The 16724-nt window shown below is 42.9% G+C and overlaps 1 protein-coding gene across 5 annotated transcripts in view; it reads right to left on the reverse strand.

The window, feature by feature from the left end:
• Positions 1-16724, reverse strand: part of RALY (RALY heterogeneous nuclear ribonucleoprotein) — an 87555-nt gene that overhangs the window by 39176 nt on the left and 31655 nt on the right. For all 5 annotated transcript variants that reach the window (XM_055435849.2, XM_055435833.2, XM_055435841.2 and 2 more), the window contains exon 2: positions 8069-8151. The gene's annotated coding sequence lies outside the window, so the exon portion shown is untranslated. The remainder of the gene's footprint in view (positions 1-8068; positions 8152-16724) is intronic.

Raw genomic sequence — 16724 nt, forward strand, 5'->3', positions numbered from 1 at the left:
GATAGTTCAAAAGAAGCAATTTCTGCTTTTGTGTTAATGTGACCTTTTGTAGAATAGTTTTGGCACATCTGCCCCATTAAGTCATAAGTCCCCTTTTGCCACGTCCGACTCATTTCATGATTCCGGCATCATATCTGCTGATGGACCCTGGCTTCCTGTTTCATGCTTTCCCAGCTTGAGTTTTTGATCTCTTGGCCTTATTTTTAAGCTCAGACCCTACCTCTCTGCCACAGTCAATGGCCTTAAAACTTCCCTCTAGGAGCTGCCAGTCCCTCCTCTGTCAAGTCTGTTGCTCCAGCGGGACAAAAAGATCCTCTTTAATCTTAATGAAAACTGGACAAAGAGGGGGACAAAGGGCCTAACGGGACCCAGAGTCTTTTGCACACTACTCCTTCCCTCTAAGTGAGCTTGACCTTCCTGTTTCCTATGACAGTAACCCTCAAGAAAGCCAGCTGCCTCTGGAACCAAAGTAATAAAATGTGGGCAAAATTCCTGGATGGGGAGAGAGCAGAGACAGCTGCTTCTAAGCTGAACTGCTCTGGGGGCTTCCCTCAGAGTTTCTCCACAGAAACCCCTGGAAGCCACTGGATGATTACACTGGCAGACAATGAACGCCCGCTTTACATTAAGCTGCAAAGTCCACTTTGGTCAGCCGTTCATGACCCACACCCTGAAGGGCAATAGTGTACTGCCACTGCTCCTGCTCCTTCTCAGACTGTCCCAGTCCCTAGGACCATAATTACTAACATTAATAGTCCCTTACATGCATATAGTATCTAACAGTTTCATACAGCACTTATTTGAAATGCGTCTTTCACAGCTGCTGGATAGAAATTGTTATTTCATGTCTACAGATGAAGAAGAGAGAAATAGATTCAAGGGATTAGATCTGATAGAGTGCCTGATGAACTATGGATGGAGGTTCGTGAAACTGCACAGGAGAGAGGGATAAAGACCATCCTCAAGAAAAAGAAATGCAAAAAAGCAAAAAGGCTGTCTGAAGAGGCCATACAAATAGCTATGAAAAGAAGAGACGTGAAAAGCAAAGGAGAAAAGGAAAGATACACCCATTTGAATGCGGAGTTCCAAAGAATAACAAGGAGAGATAAGAAAGCCTTCCTCAGTGATCAGAAATAAGAAAATAAGAAATAAGAGGAAAACAATAGAATGGGAAAGACCAGAGATCTCTTCAAGAAAATGAGAGATACCAAGGGAACATTTCATGCAAAGATGGGCCTGATGAAGGGCAGTAATGGTATGGACCTAACAGAAGCAGAAGATATTAAGAAGAGGTGGCAGGAATACACAGAAGAACTATACAAAAAGCATCTTCCCAACTCAGATAATCACGATGGTATGATAACTCACCTAGAGTCAGACATCCTGGAATGCGAAGTCAAGTGGGCCTTAAGAAGCATCATTATGAACAAAGCTAGTGGAGGTAATGGAATTCCAGTGGAACTATTTCAAATACTAAAAGACAATGCTGTGATGCTGTGAAAATGCTGCACTCAATATGCCAGCAAATTTGGAAAACTCAGCAGTGGCCACAGGACTGGAAAAGTCAGTTTTCATTCCAATCCCAAAGAAAGGCAATGACAAAGAATGCTCAAAATTCTCCAAGCAGGCTTCAGCAGTACGTGAACCATGAACATCCAGATGTTCAAGCTGGATTTAGAAAAGGCAGAGGAACCAGAGATCAAATTGCCAACATCTGCTGATTCATCGAAAAAGAGAGTTCCAGAAAAAACATCTATTTCTGCTTTACTGACTATGCCAAAGTCTTTGACTGTGTGGATCACAATAAACTGTGGAAAATTCTTCAAGAGATGGGAATACCAGACCACCTGACCTGCCTCTTGAGAAATCTGTATGCAGGTCAGGAAGCAACAGTTAGGACTAGACATGGCACAACAGACTGGTTCCAAATAGGGAAAGGAGTATGTCAAGGCTCTATATTGTCACCCTGCTTATTTAACTTATATACAGAGTACATCATGAGAAATGCTGGGCTGGAAGAAGCACAAGCTGGAATCAAGATTGCCAGGAGAAATATCAATAACCTCAGATATGCAGATGACACCACCCTTGTGTCAGAAAGCAAAGAAGAACTAAAGAGCCTCTTGATGGAAAGTGAAAGAGGAGAGTGAAAAAGATGGCTTAAAACTCAACATTCAGAAAACTAAGATCATGGGATCTGGTCCCATCACTTCATGGCAAATACATGGGGAAACAGCAGAAACAGTGACAGACTATTTTCTTGGGCTCCAAAATCACTGCAGATGGTTACTGCAGCCACAAAATTAAAAGACGCTTACTCCTTGGAAGAAAAGTTATGACCAACCTAGACAGCATATTAAAAAGCAGAGACACTACTTTGCCAACAAAGGTCCATCTAGTCAAAGCTATGGTTTTTCCAGTAGTCATGTATGGATGCGAGAGTTGGACTATAAAGAAAGCTGAACACCGAAGAATTGATGCTTTTGAACTGTGGTGTTGGAAAAGACTCTTGAGAGTCCCTTGGACAGCAAGGAGATCCAACCAGTCAATCCTAAAGGAAATCAGTCCTGAATATTCATTGGAAGGACTGATGTTGAAGCTGAAGCTCTATTACTTTGGCCACCTGATGCGAAAAAAGCTCACTCATTTGAAAAGACCCTGTGCTGGGAAAAACTGAAGGCAGGAGAGAAGGGGACGACAGAGGATAAGATGGTTGGATGGCATCACCGACTCAACGGACATGAGTTTGAGTAAACTCCGGGAATTGGCGACGGACAGGGAGGCCTGGTGTGCTGCAGTCCATGGGGTCGCAAAGAGTTGCACACGACTGAGCAACTCAGCTGAACTGAACATTGAGGAAACTTTTAAAGGCACAAATAAGTACCCTTACTTGTAAGCGGACTCGGTAAGGCCTCCAAAGCCATCTGTCTCTGAAGTGTGTGAGGTGGGCAGTGGTCTCCTATAGCTCTGTATCAGGCAAAAGCTCCTAGGAAAGTGGAGAAAGCTTGCTTTTCCATGTATCACCTCACTACTTACTAAACTGTCCCCATCTGAGGCCTGCCCCAGCCAGCATGGGGGCACATACCCTTTGTATGAGGGTGAGGGATCTCAGGCCCACCCACACAAATCTCAGGTGGTGGTGGGGCACCTGGGGCAGGCAGGATCCAGGCTGCCGTGTGCTTTGGGTCAAGCCCTAGCCCCCTTCCTACTGGCAGTGCAACACTGCGGACCACTTGTCTCCCCCACTGTGTCTGAGTCAGGCCCTCCCTGAAGCTCCAGAAAGTTCTCCAGAGACTACTACTCAGGAGCATGTGACAGTTCACAGGTCAGTCATGCCTGAAGAAGAGTTTCATTTCGGATGTGAGTGCCTTAAAAAAGTAACCTAAGACTTGAGAAACTAGAAAAAGAACAAACTAAATCCAAAGCAAGTTAAAGTTAGGAAAGACAAATACTAAAGTAAGAGATCAGTGGAATAAAAAAACAATGAAACCAAAAGCTGGTTCTTTGAAAAAAAATCAACAAAATTAAACCTTTAGCAAGGCTGACCAAGAGAAAAACAGAGAAAATACAAATTGCCAAAATCAGGAATGAAAAAAGGGTTATCACTACTGAAAGGGTTGTCATTACTGACCTTCTAGAGTTAAAAAAAGATTATAGGGCAATACTACGAACAACTTTAAGCCACAAAATTAAACAACTTAGATGAAGGGGACAAATTCCTAGACACACACAAATTATCGACTCAAAAGAAAAAACAAAAACAGTACATCTGAGTAGACCTATCATGAGAATTTTTGAATCAGTAATTAAGAATCTTCCAACAGAGAAAAGTTCAGGTCCACATAGCTTGTTCTATCAAACATTTAAAAATGAAGACTTCCCGGGTTGTTCAGTGGTTAAGAATCTGCCTGTCAATGCAGGGAACTTGAGTTCAGTACCTGGTTCAGAAAGATTCCACATGCCTCAGGGCCACTAAGCCCATAAGCCTTAACTACTGTGCCCATGTGCCTTGAGCTTATGCTCCAGAAGGAGAGAAGCCACCACAGTGAGAAAGAAGCCCGTGCACCACAACGAGACAAAGACCAAGTGCAGCAACAAAGATCCAGCGCAGCCAAAAATAATTAAAATAAGAAATATATTTCTAAAAAATTCAAAAAAGAAATCACAATCCTTCACAAACTCTCCCAGAAAACAGAGGGAAGACTCTCCAGCCTGAGAGACCAGTATTATCCTGACACCAAAACCAAAGATATAATAAGAAAACTAGTGACCAACATCTCTCATGAATACAGGCAAAAATCTTCAACAAAATGTTAGTAAACCAAATCCAACACCACACAAAAAGGATTTATACACTATAGCCAAGTGGGATTCATTCTAGGAATGATGTTGGTTTAATATCCAAAAATCAATTATCATAGTGCCATGTTAGTAGAATAAAGGATAAAAAACCACACAAACAAAATTCAACATCCATCCATAATAAAACCTCCGAATAAACTAGAAATAGAGAACTTACTTAGCCTGATAAATAGAAGTCTACCAAAAAGTCCTGCAGCAAACATCATACTTACAGGTATCACACTTAAGTACTCAGAAAGACTAATCTCTTCTCTTTAAAACCGGGAACAAAGTAAGAATGTCTGTTTTCACCAATTCTGTTCAACAACATATTGGAGGTCCTGGCCGATACAATCATGCAGAGGGATTTTTTTTTTAATGGATGTTAGATTATGTTATTCATCTACTCAAAAATGTCTAGCGGCTTCCTATTTCACTGAGAATAAAGCCCCACGTGATCTGAGTCCTTGTCTACCCTTGTGACTTCTCCATAATCCACTCCTCCTATTGCTCAATTCATCTCTAGCTACACTGACCTCCTTTGTTCCTCAAAACATTAAGCATGCTCCTGTTTTAGGGCCTCCAAACTTACTGAACTCTATGCCTGGCATGTTATTCCCCAAGATATACACACAGCTCACATTACTTCATCTTCTACATATTTCTGTATAGATTTTATTTTCTCATGGAGGCCTTCTTTCATCACATGGTCCCTCCCTATTCCCTTTTCCTGCTTTATTTTTCTTCATACATATTCATTTGTTTATATTCCACTAGAATTTAGGCTACAGGAGAGAAAACTATTGTCTTCACTGCTACATTTCAAACACTTAAAACTGTGCCTGGCACACAGTGGACACTCAATAATCAGGCACTGAATGAATGGATATCTTTAAAAGGAAGAGACATTCATATTCAAGAGAATGATAAAGGCAGGGGTTGGGGCTGGGGGGAACCACTGTCCCAAGAGGCTGAGAAGGACTGGGGTTTTAGGCCACGGCTGAAGAGTCAGTGCAGAATAATAGAAAAAACTTGGCTTTTTAGAGACAAATTCTTCTAAATTCTAAGTTTATTAGCTCTTCCAGTCACTGCCTGTGTGTTCCTCTCTGCTGCTGCTGCTGCTAAGTCGCTTCAGTCGTGTCCGACTCTGCGACCCTACAGATGGCAGCCCACCAGGCTCCGCCGTCCCTGGGATTCTCCAGGCAAGAACACTGGAGTGGGTGTGTCCCTCTCTAAGTCTCCATAATTTATAAAATGAGAATATCACCACCTACCTTTCAAGGTGTGATGCAAACAAAATCAATTTATGTAGAGCATTCAATATAGCATCTGATACTATAGCAGACACTGCAAATAATTAAACATTCTTTGATACTACTGGCCTTCAAGAACTACCTTAAAAATTACCTAGCCCTACCTTACTGACGTGTACAGATGTCTACAGGGCTGTTGCCCTTAAAGTACGGCCTTCATACCCATTTTAACTTTTTTGTCTTATCATTCTTTTTTACCTCTCCCTTACAGCTCTCTTCTTTTACCTCTCCCTTAGAGCTCTCACCTCTAGCTGCTGCTAATAAAGCAGCTCCTCCTCCCCTTTATATGCCCTGTTCTTAATCTTCTGGGGGTTTAGAAACCAGATTGTTAAGCTTGTTACAACAACACATAAAAATAGGAATAAATTAGCACTGTGCAAGGTCTTAAGGATAACAATGCTTTGCTACCTTTTGTTTTTTAGCTGGATTCTGGAAAACTGAGGATGTTAGATAAATAAGCTACTACATGAGTATCAGTATATTATGGTTTTTTACATGGAACCATTCATACTTTAAAAGAATCAACAATGGAACTACTTCGTGGGGCAGTTGTCATAAGAACAGTAAAATCCAAGCTTGATGCCCAGGATGTAAAGGCCAGAAGCTAAAGAACATCAGATTAACCAAGACAAAAAGAGATGACAGCAAGTGTCTGGAGATTTCAAAGAGGAGGGAAGGTTGGCCAAAGCAGATTTCCAGGAGCCTCAGGTGGGGGCACAGATCCCTCTGTGCACCCTCAGGCAGGCAGCAGGAAGAACACAATGTCCCTTACTACAGAGTATGAAGAGAGTATGAAGACCTGTATCGCTGGCCAAGTGTGAGAGAAATGTGCGAAAAGTGAAATGATCACGGCTCTGATAGGATATGAGGCACTACACTATACGTGAGTTTTTCACTAATAGTAGTGAGGGGTGGCAGTAGGTAGGGAACCTAGGGCCAAAACAGGAATAGCCCTCCTGGTCTAAGATAACCGTAGGTAACAAAGCAACATCCCAATGGAAGCAGTCAGTGAGTACAGACACATGCTGGGGATGGACTCCTGAAAACAACCATAATATCTGTACTGGCAGTGGACCTGGAGCCAGGCTGTGAGAGTGCATTTAAACCTGTACTCCGCAGCCTACATGATGCAAATGATGGCTGCCATTGCTGCCTGGTTTTGTCTCTGTGCCCTGGAAAGACTGAATTTGTGGAACTTTTCAACTTTTTTCTGGTAGGGCCTGCAGCAGGCGAGGAAGAGAAGGGCATGGGAGAAAATTTACAGTGTAGATTTCCAAGGCAAAACCTTCCCTTTTGCCTTTGGGGAGTGCGGTGGCTAAAGGTCAAGGACTGAGATGCCAGAGATACCTATAATGCTTTCTTCTCACTTCTCTCACTTCAGTTTTCACAATTCGCAAAGCTTTCCAACTTGCATTTCCCATTTGATTCTCTACAACATCCTATATGGTTGGTGTACACAAAATAAACATGTGAAGGGACATGGAGGCACTCCAACTTAAAAATAGGGAAACATTATTTAAGCCTGGGTCTCCACCTGCTTGGAAGTTCTTCCTTCCAGCATTTTGGCCCACCTCACTAAAAATGTCCTTGCTCAGAAGGGACCACCACCTCTTGCCTGCCTTGCTGGGCCTTTCAAATAACTAGGCCTCCTTCCTGAACCCCTAAGAAGGTCTGTCTTCTTGAATTTTATAAGAAATTTCATGATTCCAAGGAGATTAGCAGTCCAAGCAAAGCATGCCAAGTCAGAGAGAACAATGGTATTCACAGACTGACCTGGATTCTAAGATCAGCTTTATGGATTTCCAGGTGTAAACCCTGGGCATATTACTTCAGTTTCCTAAGCCTTAATTCCCTCATCTATAAAATGGGATTTTACATAGTATAAATGAGATCCATAACACAATTGATTCTTAATATGTTGATTTCCCTTCCTATTTAACCATCTGCAGTCTTCCTTTTAAAATTTGCTGGACTTTCCCTTCACAAAGCCCTACTCCAACAAACACTCCATCCCCAGCTCCACTGATGATCCATATTCTGCAGGACTGATAAAACCACAGGATTCCCCAAAACCGACTCTGGGCTTGGTAGGTCACACTCAAGACTGAAATCAGGAAAGTCTATTAAGGGTTATGAAAGGGCTATGAAGTCATGTTAAGAGAGCTTGTGGGAGAATGGGTTTAGCCAGGTCCAGGATACCATGCAGCAGGAAGTAGCAGGAAGAAGTCAGAAGGAATTGAGCGTGCTTTTCCTTTATTCATGGCAAGTGATCCCAGAGTGTCTGCTTATGACCGTCTCTTAGGCATGGAGTAGGAGAGTAATTACCTGTAAGTTATCTGTACTAAAGGTAAAAATAAGTCCCAAACTAGTCACCCTGTATCTTGGCCCAAGCTTGCCCAGGTACCCTCACTCACCAGTAACAAGGCTGAGCTCAGCCGGCAAGTTCTTCTTTTGCGTTACAGGGTCAGCACCAACTGCCTCAGGGAAGAGGGTTCACCTAGAACAGAGAGAAGTCAGTCAGGATCTTGCTCAAAACAGGCCTGAACTTAGGTCAATGCATGCATTTGAAGTTCCTGCCCTTATAGGTCTTGCAACCTAGCAAAAAACAGGTTAATAAATAGTTTCAGGCTGTGCGAAGGGCTATAAAGAAAAATAAAGCAGAGCAAGGAAAGAAAGAACGATTATGAGTGAGAATGAGGTCTATTTTAGATAAAAGTCAAGGAAGACTTCTCTAAGAAGCAGTCGCTAGACAGAAACCCAAGTAAGGGGGTGAGATCTGCAAAGATCAGAGGAAAAGAGCTTCAGAGAGGGGAAATAAGCACCAAAGCCCTGAGGCAATAATGGGCAAGAGGAAGCTTGTTACACTAAGGAACAAGAAAGTCTACAGAACTAGAATGTAGTGATGGAAAGAATGAGGTTCCTCCAGGCTTCCAAAACCTGGAACCCCGATGGGACAAACATCCAAGCACTATGAGGCTGACTTCAGTTTTCTCCACTTACCCCGTCCTCTGTTGTGTAGGAACAGAGAAACTCCTATATATTACTTGGAATGTGGGGTAGAAATGACTGGGGTAAAGAGAATAGTGGCACAGTGCCAAGCCTTGTTGTAAACCCTTTGTTGTATTAACTCATTAAATCTTTACAAACTCTTGTAAGGTTGGTGTGATATTACATTCTTCACTTTTTCTAAGGGAAAACAGATACAGAGATGCTAAGTAAATTTGCCCCAAGTCACACAGCTAATAGATGGCAGACTTGGGACTTCAACCTGAGAAGTTCAACCTCCAGGGATTGCCTTCTTAACCACACAGTATACCACTTCTCATTAAAAACAGAAGGAAAAAAGACAGAAAACGCATGCTCTACTCCTGGCTAACATGACTCAGAGCCCTCATTTATACCCAAGCCTGGGATACTCTCCATTTCCTTGCAGTCCAGGCTTTTTACTAAACACCAGTTGAATGACTCCTGAGTCTTTCAGCCAGATAGTTCCAGAGGATACTGTGGGCACAAAGCTATGATAATCACCACCACCACAACAGTCATTTAACTGCCATTAACATTTAACACACACTTGGAAACAGTCTAGGTACTGGGTTAAGCACTTTACACGTACTATTTTATTTCAGAGAAGGAATGACAGCTGCTCTAAGACCTGCGTAGAAGGATCTGGGGGCAGGGCTCCAGGTCTGAACAAAGCAGCAAACACAAGGAACTAAAGTATCTCTGCAGGCTGGGGTTAAAGCCCAAAAGCAAGCCCCAAAGTGCAGACACTAAGAGGTGGGAGGTAACAGGAAAGGACTATCAGCACCTCCAATAAAATAACATGTCAACAAACTGTGAACCCTTCTCCCATTTCCCAGTCCCCATGGTTCAGCGAACAGTGTAACAATCCTCTCAAGTACATATTTAGACTTCAAAATGTACAGGCTCTTCAACCCCTTCTTCCCTCATCCTCAAGTCCTTGAAGGGTTTTTTTGTTTTTTTTTTCCTAACAGCTCTACATCCAAACCATCTTTATTCCCTACTGTGTCAACTTCCTCTTGGTTCAGGATCTCATTATCTCCTGCCTGCACTGCTGGAATACTTCTTAGAATTTACTGACATGACAAGGACAGGCTGTTAAGAGTAGCCTCTTCCCTGGTCTCTCTTTCACTAGTCTTCCCCCGCCCCTTCTACTCCAACTATTGGAGCCCACAGTTTTAGACTCATGCTCCTAATGCCACTCCCCTGCTCAAAAAAACGGCATGGCTCCCAATCATCTCAGCCTTGCTCTCTAGACTCTTACACCACGGGTCTGGTCATCACTTACAACTGTGGGCCTTTCAGTTACCATACTTTTATCCATGTTGCTGTCTCACCTGGAATGACTCTCTTCGTTTATTCATATTCAAATTCATCTTAATCTTCAAGGCCTAGCAATTAGGTGAAGTTATCCTGAACCGTTCCTCACCTCTCTGCTGTGTTCTTGAAAGTACCTCTGGCTGTGACTACAATCAAGCTCTGTCCTCACCATCCACTAAGGCTTCAGAACAGTTCCTCCGTTTTTCTTCCGTGTAAACATTACTACTGCTTCCAGACGATGAAGACCTAGTCAGTTGAGATTTCTGTTCAAATTTCTAGTACTCTTACTATGGATCTATCTCCTAACAAGAGACCTGAGTTTTAATCTGAGCCTCAAATTCCTTAATTACAAAACAGGGATACAATTCCCATCCTGTCTACAACACAAGGATTTTTTAAGAATCAATGTGATACTATAACAGGAGAGGAAAGGGGAAGAGTGAAGGTGGGAGACCCAGCCAAACCTTCAACAGTTCTTTTTGTCAGCTGCAAGCCCCAAGTCTTCTATCCAATCAATCAAAAAACAATTCCTGGGTCTAGTTAGCCAGGGTTACAACTCTGGGTTGGGGATTATAGAAGATGCAGGGATGAAAGAGAACAAATCTTATCCTTGGGCTCCTAGAAGTCCAGGGCAAGACTGTGTCAACTTCTTACAAATATACTAAGAATATTAGGCATGCTATGGAAAACAGTATGCAGGTTCTTAAAAACTAAAAACAGAGTTACTGTATGATCCCACTCTTGGGCATATATCCAGAGAAAACTCTTAATTTAAAAAGATACACACACCCCAATGTCCACAGCAACACTATTTACAATAGTCAAGACATGAAAGGTGTGGCTTGTATACACACACATACACAGGAACTTTTATTTTTTGCTTTTCCTGTTTATTTTTTAAAAATCCAAAATAGGTCAAAAAGAACAACCATCAAAACTTTCCTGGTGACACACTGCGTAAGAATTCACCTGCCAATGCAGATGACACAGGTTGGATCCCTGGTCTGTTGTGTTGGATACAGGCGCCAAACATAAGGCCAAAGGGAAAGTATGCCTTCTTCAGAAAGTTTGGAAGACCTGTGTTTTAAAAAATGGATCTAACACAAATAGCTCGCCGAGTTTTCCACTGATCCAGCTTCCACTGCCCTACCTCCCATGGCATAACTGACTTGCCTTGAAGGCCTCGGTTGAAGAACTCCATATACACACAGCCTGGTACAGCAGTCCTCAGGTAACTGGAAGGATCTCATCCCACTATGGTCTCACTCCAGACCTGTCTTCATTGTATGAGTTCTGTCACCTCTTGAAAATATGGTTATGTCAGCACAAGACAACACTGAATCTTTACAATGATTAATAAAACTACAATGGAATATTACTCAGCCATAAAAAAGAATGAAACAGTGCCATCTGCAGTAACACGGATGAACCGAGAGATTATCACACTAAGTGAAATAAACCAGAAAGAAAACTACTGCATGATACCACTTATATGTAGAATCCAAAATATGATGCAAATGAATATTTACAAAATAGGAATAGATTCACAGACACAGAAAATATTTACAAAATAGAAATAGCTTCACAGACACAGAAAACAAACTGATGGTTACCAAAGGGGAAGGGGGGTGGTGTGAGAAAAATAGGAGTTTGGAATTAGCAGATACAAACTATATATAAAATAAACAAGGTCCTATTGTATAGCATAGGAACCTATATTCATTATCCTACAATAAATAATATTGGAAAAGAATACAAAAAATACACATTCATATAACTGAAACACTTTGTTGTACACCAGAAACTAATACAAAATAACACAACCTTACAAATCAAATACACTTAAAAAAAAAAAAAGAATATTATGCAGAACCTAACAGTTCCAAGAGTGCTATGTATTGTAAAAGGTCGGGGGGGGGAATCAGTCTGACTAGAAGTGGCCTCAGAAGCTTCATTTGAGCAACGTTTTGGCCAGGCCTTGATGCAGGGTGACAGAAAGACCTGGGCTACTGCTGGACTAGGTGTTATGTTGGCAACCCTCCTAATCCTAATACCCTGTGAAGCAAGTGATAGAATGCCCACTTTATAGCCAAGGTAACTGAATACAGGCCTTCCCTGGTGGCTCAGTGGTAAAGAATCCACCTGCCAATGCAGGAGACACAGGTTCAACCCCTAGGTTAGGAAGTTCCCCTGGAGAAGGAACCTACTCCAGTATTCTTGCCTGGGAAATCCCATGGACAGAGGAGCCTAGCAGGATACAGGCCATGAGGTCACAAAAGAGCTAGACACGACTTAGTGACTAAAACTGAAGATGGGTGAGGAGGCTAAGTGTATCATTCAAAGTCAAATAGCTGGTAAGCAGCAGAGTTAGGATTTGAACCTAGGTCTGCTTTACTCCAAAGTCTATGTGCTTGCTTCATGATCTGCCTTACTGATGTAGCAATATGAAAGGAAGACCAGATAAACTCTGGAGATCTTTCTACCTCAAAATCCAATGATTTGAATGGGGGGAGAGGGAGGGGAAGAAATATACAAAAAGATCTTCACAACCCAGATTATCACGATGGTGTGATCACTCACCTAGAGTCAGACATCCTGCAATGTGAAGTTAAGTGGGTCTTAGGAAGCATCACTACCAACAAAGCTAGTGAAGGTGATGGAATTCCAGTGGAGCTTTTTCAAATCCTAAAAGATGATGCTGTGAAAGTGCTGCCCTCAATATGCCAGCAAATTTCCCCATGGAAAAGAAATGCAAAAAAGCAAAATGGCTGTCTGAGGAGGCCTTACAAATAGCTGTGAAAAGAAGAGAAGCGAAAAGCAAAGGAGAAAAGGAAAGATATAAGCATCTGAATGCAGAGTTCCAAAGAATAGCAAGGAGAGATAAGAAAGCCTTCCTCAGCGATCAATGCAAAGAAATAGAGGAAAACAACAGAATAGGAAAAACAAGAGATCTCTTCAAGAAAATCAGAGATTCCAAGGGAACATTTCATGCAAAAATGGGCTCGATAAAGGACAGAAATGGTATGGACCTAACAGAAGCAGAAGATATTAAGAAGAGGTAGAAAGAATACACAGAAGAACTGTACAAAAAAGATCTTCATGACCAAGATAATCACGATAACGTGATCACTGACCTAGAGCCAGACATCTTGGAATGTGAAGTCAAGTGGGCCTTAGAAAGCATCACTACGAACAAAGCTAGTGGAGGGGATGGAATTCCAGTTGAGCTATTTCAAATCTTGAGAGATGATGCTGTGAAAGTGCTGCACTCAATATGCCAGCAAATTTGGAAAACTCAGCAGTGGCCACAGGACTGGAAAAGGTCAGTCTTCATTCCAATCCCAAAGAAAGGCAATGCCAAAGAATGCTCAAACTACCGCACAATTGCACTCATCGCACACGCTAGTAAAGTCATGCTCAAAATTCTCCAAGCCAGGCTTCAGCAATCTGTGAACCGTGAACTCCCAGATGTTCAAGCAGGTTTTAGAAAAGGCAGAGGAACCAGAGATCAAATTGCCAACATCCGCTGGATCATGGAGAAAGCAAGAGAGTTCAAAAAAAACCATCTATTTCTGCTTCATTGACTATGCCAAAGCCTTTGACTGTGTGGATCACAACAAACTGTGGAAAATTATGAAAGAGATGGGAATATCAGACCACCTGACCTGCCTCTTGAGAAACCTGTATGCAGGTCAGGAGGCAACAGTCAGAACTGGACATGGAACAACAGACTGGTTCCTAACAGGAAAAGGAGTATGTCAAGGCTGTATACTGTCACCCTGCTTATTTAACTCATATGCAGAGTACATCATGAGGAACGCTGGGCTGGAAGAAGCACAAGCTGGAATCAAGATTGCCGGGAGAAATATCAATAACCTCAGATATGCAGATGACACCACCCTTAAAAAAGTGAAGAGGAACTCAAAAGCCTCTTGATGAACATGAAAGAGGAGAGTGAAAAGGTTGGCTTGAAGCTCAACATTCAGAAAACTAAGATCATGGCACCTGGTCCCATCACTTCATGGGAAATAGATGGGGAAACAGTGGAAACAGTGTCAGACTTTATTTTGGGGGGCTCCAAAATCACTGCCGATGTTGACTGCAGCCATGAAATTAAAAGACACTTACTCCTTGGAAGGAAAGTTATGACCAACCTAGATAGCATACTAAAAAGCAGAGACATTACTTTGCCAACAAAGGTCCATCTAGTCAAGTCTATGGTTTTTCCAGTGGTCATGTATGGATGTGAGAGTTGGACTGTAAAGAAAGCTGAGCGCCGAAGAATTGATGCTTTTGAACTGTGGTGCTAGAGAAGACTCTTGAGAGTCCCTTGGACAGCAAGAAGATCCAAGCAGTCCATTCTAAAGGAGATCAGTCCTGGGTGTTCATTGGAAGGACTGATGCTAAAGCTGAAACCGCAATACTTAGGCCACCTCATGCGACGAGTTGACTCACTGGAAAAGAGTCTGATGCTGGGAGGGATTGGGGGCGGGAGGAGAAGAGGATGACAGAGAATGAGATGGCTGGATGGCATCACTGACTCGATGGACATGAGTTTGAGTGAACTCCGGGAGTTGGTGATGGACAGGGAGGCCTGGCGTGCTGTGATTCATGGGGTCGCAAAGAGTCGGACACAACTGAGCGACTGAACTGAACTGACTGAGACAGCATACTAAAAAGCAGAGATAGTACTTTGCCAACAAAGGTCCGTCTAGTCAAGGCTATGGTTTTTCCAGTGGTCATGTATGGATGCGAGAGTTGGACTATAAAGAAAGCTGAGCGCCGAAGAATTGATGCTTTTGAACTGTGGTGCTGGAGAAGACTCCTGAGAGTCCCTTGGACAGCAAGGAGATCCAACCAGTCCATCCTAAAGGAGATGAGTCCTGGGTGTTCACTGGAAGGATTGATATTGAAGCTGAAACTCCCAATACTTTGGCCAGCTGATGCAAGGAGATAACTCATTTGAAAAGACCCTGATGCTAGGAAAGATTGAGCGACTGAACTGAACTGACCCCATGGACTGTAGCCTGCCAGGCTCCTCTGTCTGTGTAATTCTCCAGGCCAGAATACTGAAGGGTGCAGCCATTCCCTTCTCCATGGTATCTTCCAGATCCAGGGATCAAACCCTGGTCTCTTGCACTGCCAGTAGATTCTTTACCGTCTGAGCCACCAGGGAAGTCCCAATGACACATAATAAGTAACAGTGAAAGTCCATTTTTCCTTCCTCAAGTCTTTTTTATTGTTTGATTCATCTTTTGTGGTACTTAGATGGAAAAAAAAATATCTATCATTGAGTCACTTATGCCAGGCCCAGTAATCTTGTACAGGTGTGACAGTTGGGCATAAAGAAGGCTGAGTGCCAAAGAATTAATGCTTTCAAGTTGTGGTGCTGGGGAAGACTCTTGAGAGCTCCTTGGACTGCAAGGAGATCAAACCAGTCAATCCTAAAGGAAATCAACCCTGAATATTCATTCAAAGTACTGATGCTAAAGCTGAAACTCCAATACTTCAGCCACCTGATGCAAAGAGCCGATTTATTGAAAAAGACCCTGATGCTAGGAAAGACTAAAGGCAGAAGGAGAAGGGGAGGGCAGAGAATGAGATGGTTACATAGCATCACTGACTCAACAGACATGAATTTGAGCAAACTTGGGGAGACAGTGGACAGAGGAGCCTGGCATGCTGCAGTCCACAGGGCTGCAAAGAGTCAGACACGACTTAGTGACTGAAGAACAACATCCCTACAGAATCCCTGATGTTTAGAGTAGAGCAAACTCCAGGGAATACCGGAAGACTGACTGAAAAAGGTGTTTCTGAAGTGACATCTTCCTTGGGATAGAGGCCTCCAGGGTGACAACCAAGGCACAAGTGAGCAGTCACAGGACATAATCATAGCATAACAGCCTCAGGTTCAATCAGGCAGAGCTCTCCTGCCAGGCACTCTCAGACCCATTTATGCTACCATCAGCACATGAAGGTGAGCAACTGCCCAGACAGCAGGGAGTATGAGACTGGCCACAGAGCAAACAGTCTTTGTCCCAGGAGTCACATCTGCCAATCTATTTTAGTTCTGTTCAGCCTGCCCCCTAACGTCTTGGCCTCAAAACCCTAACTGCCTCAATCTTTGTGAGATCAGCTCTTCCCAGCCTGGACCAAACCCCATAGTCTTGCAGTTCCAAACTCCTTCCAAAGACAAGAATACCTGACCTTGACTCTGACTGGCTCTATTATGTGTTGCCTATGCCCCGGCATAATAAACCAACTGGCTGCGTTGCTGTGGGGGTTAAAAAGATGACCTCACAACATAATAAAAATGCAGCCAAGTCACAAAATGGCTCAGTAAAACCCTCTTCTACTCCCCAATAAAGACAGGTGTCAGGATGCACAGCATATCACAAAGAGGGGCCTGGGAGGGCAGCTGCTTTCTTAATGACAGGTGACATTAGGGCTCTCGAGCCCAATTCATGTCCATGTATGAGAACACTATATATGCCAGAAATAGATGAAACTCAATCCAGGCAGTCTCTAGGCTGCCTGGAGGAATGTCCAGAGAATACAACAGACATGCAAGACAATCATTCTTGCCTCTGCCTTTTCTGGGCAGCTAACAGCATTTCTCCCTCCTCAGCTGAAGCTGTCTCCAGTTTCCCCCTTTTCCTTCCCCGAAAAACTAACCCTGCAGGAATCATCAAGGGAGGCACAAGTAATTACTGTTTTCTTTTCTCC

This window comes from Moschus berezovskii, chromosome 15 (assembly GCF_049115385.1).
Source record: "Moschus berezovskii isolate FMDL1 chromosome 15, NW_MosBer_1.0, whole genome shotgun sequence".
Taxonomy (NCBI): Eukaryota; Metazoa; Chordata; class Mammalia; order Artiodactyla; family Moschidae; genus Moschus; species Moschus berezovskii.